Here is a 15,352-nt window from a genome sequence, read left to right on the forward strand (position 1 = left end):
AGTGGCTTGCCCCAAACTCTGAAGGATTGTGTTATATTGGAAAAGTACTGCCCGAAGTAATGACTGTATCACATGACAAAATGAAAGACATACACCGTGGTGCCCAAGCTCCTTATACTCACACCCATTACGAGCACGTTGTTAAAAGGCACCTGATAGAGAAGACAGAGCATCCGGCCTCTGATCTGATAAGTGAATCCACCGGAATTCAATTCTTAATCGCGTTAGATTTCACCCGCACCGCTAGAGGAGTGCTGAATTATAAATACATTTCTGCGCTCGCCAATTTGTTAGATAATATCACTGAAATGTATGATGACATGTTTAGGTATACTGGAAGAGAACTTCAGGCTTACAAAACAGAACTGGTACAGCATAGAATGGTTCTCAATTACCTCACAGCAGTGACAGGCGGATATTGTGTCACACTGGCAACACAATACGGCGTGAAATGTTGCACATATATTACGAATAGCACCGAGGATCCGGTCGAGGTCATAGACCAAAAGATGGACGATATTCTCCAATTGAAGTGGGAATTTCGCAGGAGACACAATCTCACTCTTGCTGCTGTAGGTAATGAGCTGACTGGTTGGGTGTCATGGTTGAACCCGCGAAATTGGTTTTCTGGTTTAGGAGAATGGGCTCAAGGAGTCATAATGGATGTTGGGAAGTTTCTCCTATGTATCTTAGGTGTTGTCATATCGATTGGATTGATATTTAGATGCGGTCAGGCTTTAATGAAGTGCAATCATCGTACAAGGGTAATGAGTTTAAGGAGTGAGGAAACTGTAATTCCAATGGACTTGATTTATGACCCAAATGTAGAAACAATGATGTGATGAAAATGCGATTTCTACGGTCCGTTTCTTTCACCTGTTTTTTTTTTTCGTTTTCTCCAAGGTAACAAGACCCACTTGGACGAGGAATTTGATGAGCCGATAGACAGACAACAGAGGGATTAAAGAAGAAGTTTGACAACCTGATACACAGATTTTTGATGAACTATGCCATGGATCCCCAGTTTCCCTAGAAATTTTAAAATTACGCTAGCCCAACACTTTTGTAAATCTATGGACATTGACAGCTTTTGCTCGCACCTTATGGGCAAAAGCACAAAGAAGACTGCATTCAACAGACACCAAACAAGACCTCAATCGACGACTGTACATTTACCTGACATAGAATACCACCGCATTTACCGTAATTATGTCTTTTCTTCATTTCTACAACCCTCAGGTAATGACACACATAGTCGATAGGGAATACAGGCACAGATATCAGCAATCCCATATCTCCCCCATTCATGTATCATCAACTAAAATGTGCTCCCCCATTTTGTTACAACCAAAGCCGAAAAGAGCTCGGTAAAGTTTGACAGCCCATCCACAGACCCGTACCACGGGATAAGAAGGAATTCACATGTATACTTCGCAATACCTCGAAGCTTGATTTAAAACACGTACGGCACGATGATACATGACCCCCAAGCACGGATTCATACACACATGCTTCTGCTATCTCACTAGGTCATACCCTTTTCCTACCATCTCCTCTCCTCCCTTACCCAACCATGTAAATGTATTAACCCCTAACATATATTTTTCTCTTTTTGAAATGTTTTCAGGAAGTGGCAGTTATTGTTGACTGCCAAAGGGTGGACTGTCAAAGTCAGAAAAATATCTCTATGCACACTACCATATTTGCACCTCACACAGGTCCGTGCTGCGCATGCGTACGCTCTCCCGTGCGTGCGCATACTCACAGTCGCGGGCACCCGCAGGCGCACGGTATGCGTATTTACGGTAGAGTTTATGTGATCGTAGCGTGCGACTCAATCGTTACATTTTTTCAGTAATAATGTATTTTGTAGATCATGGTCCCTTTGATAGATTCTGAAAGTTTAGTTAATATAGCATGTTCCTGAACAGAGAGATCCCTCTTTGTATTGTACGAAGGGTCTAACAGGGGTCATACAGTGGTGTTTGGTACCCATCGGAAGAGTATTTAAATAGCAATATTCCGGTGTTGGTTTGGAGCGGATTAATCGCTCGTGCGAATAGTTATGGACATAAGAAGTTTATGTCCATTTACTATTATTTGTTCTTATTTAGTCATGCGGCGGGAAACTCAGTATCCCACCCACCTGAACAGTTGGAAACAGTCACAACCCACCTGTATGAATCAACCTATGACCTTTTGTTATAATGCGAAGCCGAATTCCTGTGTCCAATGAACAATGAGATTGTAGGGACCATTGAATTGTATTGTGTGTGGGGCATAAATAGGCAGGCCGACCATATCCAGTTCACTCTCTTCAACGGTTCTCATTGCTGATAATCGGGAGCTGGATATCGAGGCGCATGCGATCGTTTCCCCTTGTGCGTAAGTGTTTCTCCGCAATCATATTGATCTTCTTGTTATTCCGAGCCAATCTCTCTCAATTTCTCTCTCTCCTTCTCTTTCTCTCTCATTTTCCCTTAAATTGTATTGTATTGTATTTCCTGTGTAGTTATCTGGTTAGGTAGTCTATGTTATATTGTAGTGTATGACTTGTATTGTGTTTAACTCTTTTGCAAGTATAGCATTCATAATATATATTTTAGGCGTTGGACCCTGAGCACGGTATCTGTGTGTTTCTTATAGTATTAAGTATTCTCAGAGCGTCGGTGACGCTCGAACAGCTTTAAAGGTAGTAAGGTTATACTGTGTTGCATTTACACTCTAACATTACACTAAGGTTTTACTGCACAATACACTGTTTATGGTTTAGATACAAAGGTTTAATATAGTGAGCGTCAGCGCCGCTGGTGATCTCCTCGTGGTCCCGAGCGTCCGCTACGCTACAGCGAATCATTACGTTAGTTAACAGCCAATAACGTGCCTGCCTGTGATCACTTGGCCGTGAGTGAACGTGACGCTTGAGCGTCTCGATCACGGCAAAGCGATTGTTACGCAACTAGCGTACCCTTACGGTACTTCATACGTAGATAGCGTACAGTGTTCTTAGACCTCATAAAGGGTATTATATACGATAAATATTTAGCTTTATCAATGGCTAACTCCCTCTTAGTGAAATGTATTATTAATGTTTGGAGGTATTGTAGCCTGTGAGCTTATTTTCAGAAACAACAGAGCCATCTTCCTCTTACTAGTGTGCTATGTATTGCTGTGTTTGTGTGGTGGATCCTAATTCTTTCTCAGTTGGGTCCAAATTTTTGTGTGGCAGGGTGTGTAATATTTTATTGTGTTAGTTAAATTTCTCAGTTTGTCAGAAGCTGAATTTTGCCGAGTACTGAGTTCTGCTATCTCATTTGTGTCAGTGTCATCTGCTTGCTGCTTGGTCCATCTCTGCCTGTGATACTCACGTGTAGCCATGTTGTTTTGATGTTTAAAAATATTACTACAGTAATAAACATATCATATTTTACCAACAATTGTGCACTTTATTCAAGGTAATGCATTATGTAAATCTTAGTTCCAGGAAGATTATGTAAGCATATAGACACTTGTGTAACGAGGGAACAATCTGCAAGTTTTTAAAACAATTGCATCTTCAAAAATACTACAGGTATGCCTTGCACCACAGTTTAATGTCCATATTAATTAAACTGACACAACACTTTTTATTTTTATCTATGGTCAACAGGACATCATTTAAAACATTGTCAGATATTATAAAAAAACAAAAAAAAACATTTCTGGCCAAAATTAAGTGTATGCTGCATTATGTGGGTGTCTGTTTATTTAGGTAAAATGTTGCTGCTTGCTATTAACATTTTGAGTAATTTCACTTGTTTGCAGTTAGTAGTCTTACACACATTAAAACCTGCCCTTTACAAACATTTTACACACCAACTTTAACACAAACAACAACCTTATTTGGCAGTGTGTGCGATTTATATGTGAGTAGAATAAACATGTAATGTGGGTTCAGACAATTGCTGTTTGCTAACTTTCATCTGAGCAGTATTTAACAAGTAATTGGCCAACAGATGAATGTGCTCTCCAATTAACTGCTAATTACTGCATACACACTTGTAACAGCACTTCGCAAATGCAGAGTAACTGCAGACCTACTCGGCTGCTGCGTGAAGATTGCTATGGATTCCTATGTTAGTTTTAACAGCGACAATGTTTTATTGCGAAAAACACGCCCATTGCGAGTTGCATACTCCCACACTGTACGCCCACTTTCACGCCCATGTCGGACCATTGCGAAGTCTCGCCTCCGCCACGCCTCCGCCACTCCTCGTTTTCGTTTGTGAGTAACGTGTGGGTTTTTTTGTAGTATTTTTGCACCGGTGTCGCACGGCTGAGCTCGCGCATGCGTATTTACGCATTTGCGCATGCGCAGTTAGTTAGGTTTTGCACATTTGCGATGCGATGTCTCTCTGCGATCAACTCGGAATGAGGGCCTGTAATCCTTACCCCCCTCCATCATACCCTGCTATGTAGGACTCACCTCCTCCTACCTGTCTTCCTGCATGGATATTGGAAACGTCAGCAGCTGTAGATAGAATGTTACAGGAAGGAGCATTGTGATGTCACGGGCTAGTGATGTCACAGGCTAGGTGTGATGTCACAGTAACCAGCAGCAAAGCTACAGAGTTACAGTTATCTTACATATACATTTTATACATCAATTACAACTGGATATGCATGAGTTTCTAGTTTAAAAAAAAAGAGACTAGTGTAGAAAATGAAGTATAAGGCAATGTTGTACAGAGTGCCTCAATAGGTAAAGGGAAAACATAAGTGACAGGAATTCCTAGACTAAATCACCACTTATATTTTATAAGGAAATAAAGCTCTTTATCTAAGAGACTGAATTAATCATTTTCTGCTATGTGTGTGTATGTCTGTGTGTGTGTGTGTGTGTGTGTGTGTGTGTGTGTGTGTGTGTGTGTGTGTGTGTGTGTGTATGTATATTTTTATTATCATTATTATATACATAGAGAGAGAGAGCTATACTAACTATACTATCCCAGTAAACCAGGAAACTCATGAATTATACAGTTTCTGTGGCTGGCTAACCTCAAGTCTGCATTTCACCTGGTTTAATCAGCCACAGAACCTGTGTAACCCATGAGCGTATAAAGAGGAGAAGAAATAAGAGTTGTCTTTTTTGTGGCGCACTAGAAATGTATTATTCAATACCAGCATATAGAAAACTGTAAGGCGGGCCCGCAAGGGGACATTCACAGGGAATAGGTAATGACATCCACTCAACTTGTTCACACCCGCTGGATGTGTTGGAAAGAGGTTGAGTGGACAGTGAGCATGGCTGTGCCCTGTGGCACCACGTGGCACCATTGTACCGACAATCGGACTGCTGAGAACGGAACCTGGAGGGTACATAACTTTTCGGTTTTCATTTCATCTCATGACACTCCACCCAAAGCTACTCTTCTGGTTATCCTATCAACTAGGACAAGTGCCAGATTAAAGTCCACATGGGCCTGAAGCTGAAATTTATGAAGGGCCTATTGTGTGCTTCCTCAAGAGGTGTGTCCAATAACATGAGGGTGTGACTAGTAATGTGGTTGCGTATTCTATATAGGGTGTGGGCCTTTGCCATGGGGTGTGGCTAGCACCATGGGGGCCAAACACTTTGGTTTAACTGATGGGTCATTCCATGTCAAGTTGACCATCTCCCAACTGACCATCTCCAATTTTAATAACGTGTTACATGAAAGATGGCATATATGTGACACTAACTTGAAAAATGTTATCTCACAAACACTATAGCCCCACTAAGTGGGAGTGGGTGCAACGGTCATTCAGGATCAGGAACCTGTGGAAAATGGCTTACATTTATCTTCTGTGCATTCACTTTGCATTTTGTTGATTGATCAAAATAAACAATTAAAACTTTCTAACACTATTTTTGAAAGCATTCTCACTTTGCAGTACTTTTTCCACACCTGCCTAAACATTTGTCACAGTACTGTCATGGAACTAGTGCTGCTGCAGCCGTACAGCATGCAAGATCAGTGGACCACACATGCGCAGTCCAGCCCCAGAAACTGAAAGTAAAGAGATCGCTAATGCAATCACTTTACTTTTACACATCGCAGTTACTTTTACACATCGCAGGGGCAGAATCCTATGAGAACCCCTATCCCTGTATGTTATTCTTGATACATACTGACAGTAGATACTGTAATTTCTTATTGCCACAGCAATAAGAAAGGCAGTAGAGAGGCAATGATAAAGATACCCATATACAGATTTTATACACATGCATACATACACACCGGTGTACATATTTTATATATTTATATAAGAATTCTCTAAGGGGTGCTACTCCCACTGCTAGGGAGATGGGAGTTCCTAGCCTAGCAGGAGAGAAGGAGGACAAGGATCAGGGCCGACAGGAGCACGGTAAGAATGGGGGACAAAACAGGGCAAAGGGTAGGGGTTGCAAGAAGGGCAGAGCAGAGGATAGAGAGGGGTAGAGGGGAATCTAGGCTTTCTGGCACCTGAGACAAAGACAGCTTAGCGCCCACCTTCTCCCTTCCCAGTAGATAATAGTCTCACTCTACGTGTATGACCGCCATATAATATAGAGAACATCAAAGTAAGCACCATACATTAAAGTATTGCAGTGACTGCAATATAATGCAGAGAGCATCAAAGGGACCACCATATAATACAGAGAGCATCAGTTACCTCAATATAATTCAGAGAAAACTACAGTGACCACCATATAATACAGAAAGAAATCAGAGACCACCATTCAATATACCAAGTGACCGCCATACAATACATAAAGCATTACAATGAGTGCCATATAATAATACAACACCAATGATCGCCATAAAATACAGAGAACATAAGAGCCACTCAGCATGTCGCCTGGAATGGGATACGTCGGACAGCAAGCTATTGATGCATACATACATTATATATATTGTACATTCTGCATATATATATATATATATATATGTCTCCAATGGTTTAAAATGAAATCCATGCCATGCATAACACTACAGGTATTTTAAATATATTTTATATAGAAATACACTTCAGTATAATGTTGGCAGCATATCAATGTTCCTGGATCACTCAGGACTCCGTGCATGGCTTGGATTTCTTTCCAAATCATTGGGGACTATGCATCTGAGCACATGCTCACAGGCAGATGATTATATTTAAGTGGAGTGTCAGATTTGGATTTGACTTTATGTCTGTGTGTATATACATTTATACACACACACACACACACACACACACACACACACACACACACGGCACACACGAATGCATAACCAACGGGCGTAGTTAGATCTTTATGGGATTTACAGCAACATTTAGAAGGGGGCCCTCCGGTTACATTAAAATACTTTCCCCATTGCCACATTGACGTTAATATAGTCACAAAACCCCAACAGCCCCCTTCCCCCACAATGATATTAGTAGATCTCCCCACTGCCACATCAGTGACATGAATAATTCAGTCACTCCCCTACCCCTGTCACTCTGACATTGGTATTCCCACCTTAACACTGTAACAGATGTCACAATGATCTGGAGCTCCAATGCTCCAAAATACTCACACAGCTAGTCCTCCTTCATCAGTACTCAGTTATCACACTGGCTGGTAGGTTCCCCACCAGTCAGTCACCAGCAGAATGTCATCGAGCATGTCTCCGGCTCTGGGCTTTCTTCATAATACTGTGTGCGCCGCCGCAGTCAGTGAGCCAGGCTTGCGGCTGCACAGTGAAGCAGAGCTGAGCAAGATTCTCAGCGCTGCTGAAGGGTGATAAATAATTGATCATTATCACCTTTCACTTGAGAGGATTACACAAATGCAAATCCCACCGGCGGCACAGGGAGGGCTTGTGAAGCCTTCCACTGCACCGCCATTTGTATTTGAGGTCCGTGCTGAGCTTGCCTGGATGGGCGGCCAAGGGGAGTGTTTGTGGTGATGGCTGTGCGGGGGTTTGGTGAAAGGGGCTTCAGATGGCCATAGGACTTCCGGATGCACTGTGGGCCTATTTTGAAGAGGGGGCCTGGAGCTGCAGCTCCATCCGCCCCATTGTTAATCCGGCTCTGACTAGGACAACAATGAAGGTGACTCCATAACATTTCTTCCATTGTTTTTCCATGTCACAGAAACATTGCATGTGTGTTACAGGTGACCATGCTAATCATCTCTCCTTCACTTCACAGTAATGTCATTGTTAGTGATACATTATTTGGATCAAGCATCAAAAGGAAACTTAGATATAAGAGTCTGGCCGGCATTTCACTTATTGCATGACGACCTTGTGCCTGCGCTGTATTGTATGTAGATGGAGCATTTGGTTTTGCTAATGGCTTACATAGACTCCATAAGAGGGCATGCCGACATAGCATATTGTTGAATGTTAACATGTATGATCTTAAACTCCATCTATAAATGTTCTGTTGCGAGACTTCCAATATGCTCAGAATATTGCTACTGTGACAGATGATTTAGTATATACTAGCTGGAGTACCCGGCGTTGCCCCGGATTTTAAGAATGTCTGATTACAAAAATAAATGTAAATATTAAACACACAGTATACATAACATTGTAGATAGCTGAATACCCGTGCTTTGCTATGGGATGCGGATGGTAAATTAGAATGATAGTTTGTTCATTTACGTTGATTAAAGATCTAGTATATAGGGCGGCATATCTTGCTTCACTGATGCACTTTGTGTAGTGGCTGCACCCCTTTTTGGTCCCTCAGGGGACCCTGCTCTTCCCACTATACAACTCTCAGTCTGTGGCTTCCTGCTGCCTCCATTCCCCTCCTCACATCATGTCACTGGCCCTGTCACATGCAGCCCTGTCATCACTGAGATATCATGCATGTCCTGATATAGTGTGTGCTGCTGGTCCACCCCTAGGGGTGCTAGTGGTGTGTTACCCCCACAGTGTTTGTTCCCAGAGTGTAAATCATATCCGTAGCAGGTTTGGTGTAAATTGCTCCAGGCATTGCAGAGTTATGCTGACTGCTGAAAAACTCTGTGCTGCTGCTTCACCCCTAGGGGTCTCTTACCCCCACAGTGTTTGTTCCCAGCTTGCAAGTCATATGTGAACCAAGTTTGTTGTAAATTGGTCCAGGCATGCAGGAGTTATGCTGTCTCCTGTGTGAATGCCAAATTGCTTTCTCACAAATATTTAAAATGCCCGCTCTAATATATATTGCAGACGCCAGGCGCATCTTATTACCATATACGATAAAAGTGCAATGTACATCGCAAAACACTGCATCCCGTAAGAGAAAACAATACACCCACACATTATCTGAGTTCCAAAGCTCATTGATGTATATATTTGTTATTAAAAGGATATGGATTCAATATATTACAATGTACAGTATACCTATAGTTACAACTCATACAGTAAGCAGTTAATACATACAGTTACATACAGTTACAGTTACATACAGTTACAGCTACAGGCCAGTTACAGCAAATACATTACCATATCTTTCTTGTATAAAAGTCTCTCCATATCACTCTCTCTCTTTCTGTAAAATCATGCTGGAACTCCATCATCGTCTGAGACAGAACAGGAACTGACCTCCTGTGTGATCAGCAGTGTGTTATCTAGTTTTTTGGGGGAGGGAACGTACTCATTCATGATGAGTCACTAGTCTCTTTGTATATGCTAATCAGGTTCAGCCTTGAAGACATCCAAAGGGCTGGCCTGAGCTTCCTGTCCACTACCTGTTTGGAATATCTATTGTTCTAATAAAAGTGATTTAGCTTACATACATTTAATCATAATTATTTGTTGCAATGTCCTACAACTTTATAACAAGTATCAAATTAATCTACCCATTAATCTGGTTGCTTAAATACCAAATATGACCGGTCTATCTTGCTTCGTTCAAATAATACACATACATGACAGTACTTCATTATATAATTTTAAATCATCATGATGTCTGGCGCTTGATATTATTATAATTATGTACTGTATGAAATAAGTGTTGAATCCATCTCTGTGGCATGTCCGTGTAAATGTGTGTGTTACCATATTTTGCTGTGCTCGCTGCGCGTATTTGCAAGTATAGCGACTCATATGTGTGTAGTTTGTATGTTCTTTTTATGTTATATTTTTGACTTCGACAGTCCAACCTTTGGCAGCAAACAATAACTGCCATCAATTATTAACATAAGAAAAAAAATATTTCATACAATAATCGGTGACCTAGACACAAGTATGTATAAACTTTGCAAATCAGACACTTGTCTATATTTGGGGAAGACAGGGAGGAGGACGAGACATCCTCTATATGCACTCGGCAGTCACAGGACCAGTGGTTGGGTGTGGGACAACAGTCAACCTATAGAGTATGCTGAGACAGTGCTTTGGCCTATAAGGTCTGATTTTCGACGAACATTTCACACATAGATGTACCTACGTCTTTGTACACTGATGTTTGGATTCGATTGAGGTTCTGCTGGGTAGATGAAGAAGACACAAACAAATTGTGGCAGTGACATATAAAATTTTCATGATCTACATATTCCTATCATTTTCTGAACATTGTTTCCATTTCTGGAACGTATGCTAGGTCTGTTTAATCATTGAACAAGGGTTATAAGTAGTGTCCTTCCTAAATAACATAAACCTTCGGAGTTCGGAGAGAGCCACTCATAAACCTTTCTTCCACATATATTAATGAGCTCTTTATCTGCAATGTGTGAATAGCCATTGTCTGATTGTTCCTGATTACCTCTGAACTCCATAACTACTAGACCTTTGATTTTTCTCTGATTTTAACAAACTGATCGGCTTATCCTGGGATCCTATAAAGAAATCACTCCTTCCTCCAGAACCAGTTCCAGTCCCACACTCGACTCCTCATAAAAAAACTTGCAAAAATAGAATATCCTGAAAAAAAAATGTTTGTCAGCGGGAAAGAGAGAAAAGAGAAATAGAACAAAACAACTCTTGTTCATAACAAATCAATTACAATGACTGGTCTTTCTGCAATCCTTTAGTACGCTCAGGTAGTGTTCAACAGTGCCGCCTCTCAGTCTTCACGGAACAGAGTCTCTGGTGATACTTTTGCGATCTCACTCCATTTACGAGTTCCTTCCAGACTACCGACTTTCCTGCAATGGGAACGTGGACCCAAGTCTCTCGGCTACTTTCACTGGGATAGTGCTGTCAACAAAACTTGGTATGGTCCTTCCCACCTGTCTATTAGGCAACCTGAGCGTAAGAACAATCACATAGTCTCTTGGTTCACAATCAAGACAGTTAGTATTTGGCATACCAGCAATCAACAGTTTCAAGTTCTTTTGTCAAGTTCTCAAATGCTGGCTCATCTCAATAAGGTACTGTACTGTCACCTCATTGGTGTATTTCTAATCATTGTGCGGATCAATCATGACATGAGGTTGTCTTCCAAAAACAACCCAAAAAAAAGACACAAATACCAAAACAAAAACAAATTTCGAAGAGGGTGATTCGTTGAGTGAAGATCTGGGAGTCGTTCCGAAGCTACATAATACTAGTGGCAGTATCTATGATCACAATAGTACAATTTCAAGCTTTGCTCCTACTTCTGGGGGTACCATTATCTACACACAAATTTCTGTGCAATTTTTCTTTGCGGTAAACACAGCAGCATCCGTGGCGGCAGGAAATGCCTCTACCCAGTTTGAGAAAACATCAGTGCACACCAATACATAACAATAATTCCTTAAGGGTGTTAACTGTACGAAGTCGATTTGTATTTCCTGGAAAGATCCGTCTGCAGGAGGGATATGGGATGGCTCTGTTGGTATTGCTTTACCAATATTCTTCCTCAAGCAAGCAAGACAGGTAATTGCTCTCTTACCTGCATGAGAATAGAATCCTGGCGCACACCAGTAGGCTCTCATCAGCCTGCACCTACCCTCTTTGCCTAGATGACTCAGACCGTGTGCCACCTCAGCTAGACTTGGAAGGTATGCTCTGGGGGCTACTGGCTTACCGTGTCCACCTGCCCGCAGTCCTGATGACTCCTGGCCATACCCCTTTGTCCTCCAGACTGCCTTTTCCTGTAGGGAACACAAATTGTTGTATCTTAATTTAACTATCATGTGTTTGCAATGTAGAGTACCATGAGCATAACTCAAAAAAAAAAAAAAGAAAAAAGAAACATCTCTAGAGGAGAGAAAGAAGAAGAAAATGAAAAAGACAATGTCAGGTTTGCCATTCACCAACAGGCATATCAGTGTCTATACAAAATTTCCCTTCACCAGTATTCCCATTCTCCACCCTTTGTGCATGACAAGGCACACTGCAGTAATACTGGTGTTATCGTGCTGTTGAGATATACTGGGTTTGGGCAGAACTCTGAAGGACCTAGGCATGTGGAGTTTGAACTGTACTTGGGTCCATGTATTGTACCACCCTGTGTGAACGCAAAAGATGAAGAGGAAACTGTAGAGAAACAGAATAGAGGTTAGTGACAGATGAGTTTGTAGAGGTGAAGATTTTATAAAAATTTGACAACTGAATTGGGCAAAACGGGGAAGTGATTCTCTACATGGTCTACTCCCCTTAAAAAAAAATTCTGTGTTTGTCGTATCGCTAGTGGGACTATCCCAGCCATCAATCCAGTGTCCTGTCCATCCTAAGTTCATAGGGAACCCGGTATCTGTGAGATAATTTCCTCTACCTGTGATGGACATGCATCTAGAACAGTAGAGTGCGACATTAGTCTTCGTGGGTGTCTAACATACTTTGTACTTCCTGAGCGGGAGCACAGTATATGTATATCATATCTAACAAAATTAAGTTAATCAGGGGCCATTTCTGCTAGGAAAAAGAAGCAAAAGTTTAGAGGCCCCATCTTAACCCCAGCAAGTTTTGTCAAAGGGTAATGTTGCATTTATTTTGTTCTTCCCATTAACCGAATCTGTGTTTTCTATATGGCTTATGATTCCTTACTATATGTTCCTTGGTCCCGTCTATGTGTTTAATAATGTGGCTTGTGTTTTCTGTCTAGGGGATCTATATTGACTATGTGTCCTACTACTCCTACAATCTCTGGCAAAATGCCCTTCCTTCCTACAAGTGTAACATATTATTGACCATTAGGGATCTGGGGTTTGGACTGATGGGTCTTTCCTGTATGTGCCAGTATACTTACCGTCCTCAACCTCTCCACCTGTTCTCTGCGCCTAGCACTATTCTTGTGATGTTCAATAGCATACTATCTAAGATTAGCTACTGTGACCCCTTTCCAATTTTGCAAAGAAGTCTGCACCCTGACACTCAATGCCTTATTGAGCCCGTCCATTTGCACGGAGACAGCCACCTCCCATTTGCCGAATTAGTGTTTACCAGTGGTCTTATCCAGATGGAGAGTTTTCTATTACTGCAAAAGACAAAAAAAAAAAGTTTAACAAGCTTCTAGGTCATGTGAAGTATTTATTCAATCCTTCTCATCCCGTATTAAGGGTCTGTACATGGTCCAACAAACATTTCCGAGCTCATCTTTACTAGGGGCATTACTAGGAATGAATACGTCTTATATGGTAACTGAAAGAAATACCCGGGGGTTACCTTGTCTCTGTCCGCTTTCCTACTGGCAAATACTAATGTGCGAACAGGTTTTTCTCCATTTCTGACGTTACTTTCTTGATTTTTTGGTTTTATTTTTGGGTTTTACTATATATGTACACGAATGATACCATACTTACCTGTTCCACTGGTCTCAGCCACTTCCCCCACAGGCTACTGCTCTTCTTTTACCGGTTGGATACTCCTCTGGGTACATGAGAAATGGCTGAAAACAATAAGGTCACCTTCTCCTCCTAAATAAAACTTCAACATTCATTAGTACATATATAGGTTACAGTCATATTTTTCATATTTTTATAATTTTCTATAGTTTGTATGCTGACCGTAACTGCTTCCACATCTACATATGGCGGTGTACTTGCATTCTCTTTTTTTTCCTACTTGTTTATTGTTGCTACAAGTTCAAACAGTTATTATATTTCCATTCTTGTCTTATATGACTTTGGTTAGACATGCCACCTGCAATACCTTAGGATCAAACTCACCAACCCCTCTTGCTGCCACAGGTTTAAGCAATTTGTATGTCTGACCCTTTGTTTTCGGGATTTTATCAGACATATTCTTATCCTTAAGTTCTGCAATACCTCTGGTTCAAAGCTGCCCAACCTAGGGAATTGTACCCTATCTTTGTCAGTCATACATAACCATTCATTGCAAAAAGCATCCGTGTGTGAACCATACTTTTCACACATAATAAACCTTGCTGACCCTCTCGGTCGCAATTCTGACCTTCTCGGTCCCGAGTCTGACCTTCTCGGTCTCAACTCTTCTTCAGCCTGAACCCTAGCTACCAAACGCCCACTGCTTGTGCAATTGGATCCCATCGCGGACTTTTTGCCAATAAACGCAATCCCCAATGCGCACCGCAAATAGACAGTGAAAGACACCTAGCGCTTTCACTCGCTCCTTCTCCGCTGAGTACCACAACTCACTCCAATAGTGAACACCGCGTACCCAGTGAGGCCCTATTGGTTTCTATTTACTGGAAGTGTTAGGAGTGACTTACCTTTTCCAGTAAATATCTGCCGCTGGAGATTTTCCTGAGAGAGACCAGCGAAAACTCCCTATACACTTTTTTATACACAAATCACGCTTGCGTATGCTCTCGACAGCGCTAATGATACAGCGATTCTATGCAAAAAGCTTGTAAACAGGCTATCAAGTTGCGCTATCTATCGCACCCACAAACGTGCGGTCCAATCGCACAGCGTATAGGTACTTGTTACCTATCTGCCGTACAACCACGGGTCAATGTACAAACTGTGACCCTCAGCTCGGAGCGTAACAAAAAACCTTTTTACTTCAATACTACACAATGCACAATTCCCTATTACGCTCCTCTGCAAATCTCGCGATTTGCGTATTTCAATCTAAATTAACATGAGTCAGCCGCCCCACGCCACCAAGCCTCCACTTACTTGATGTACCACACTACGGGATCCCGAATTCCCTGGGTTCAATATCCACTCACTCCTACGTTCGCTCACTCAAATACACTTTGGTTTTTCTGTACAGAAAATTTCAATTCATTCAGATAGGCAGCTTTACCCCAGAGGCAATACAGTTTAAACAAAAGTTTTATACTAATCTGCTTTAGAAACCGGGTAGTTTTGTGCTATTGTATTAAATGTCTACTATCCCACCTTTGAACTAAACGACACTTGTATAATTTGTACTTAGCGCCCGCATTCTTACCCACTTTGCGTAAACACGCGACTGTGCGTGTCTCTTATGCTGCGTGTGCAGTCCTTTACTTTGTCCGAGACACATGTACAAAACCC

The sequence above is a fragment of the Pseudophryne corroboree genome, chromosome 5, assembly GCF_028390025.1.
Source record: "Pseudophryne corroboree isolate aPseCor3 chromosome 5, aPseCor3.hap2, whole genome shotgun sequence".
Classification (NCBI taxonomy): domain Eukaryota; kingdom Metazoa; phylum Chordata; class Amphibia; order Anura; family Myobatrachidae; genus Pseudophryne; species Pseudophryne corroboree.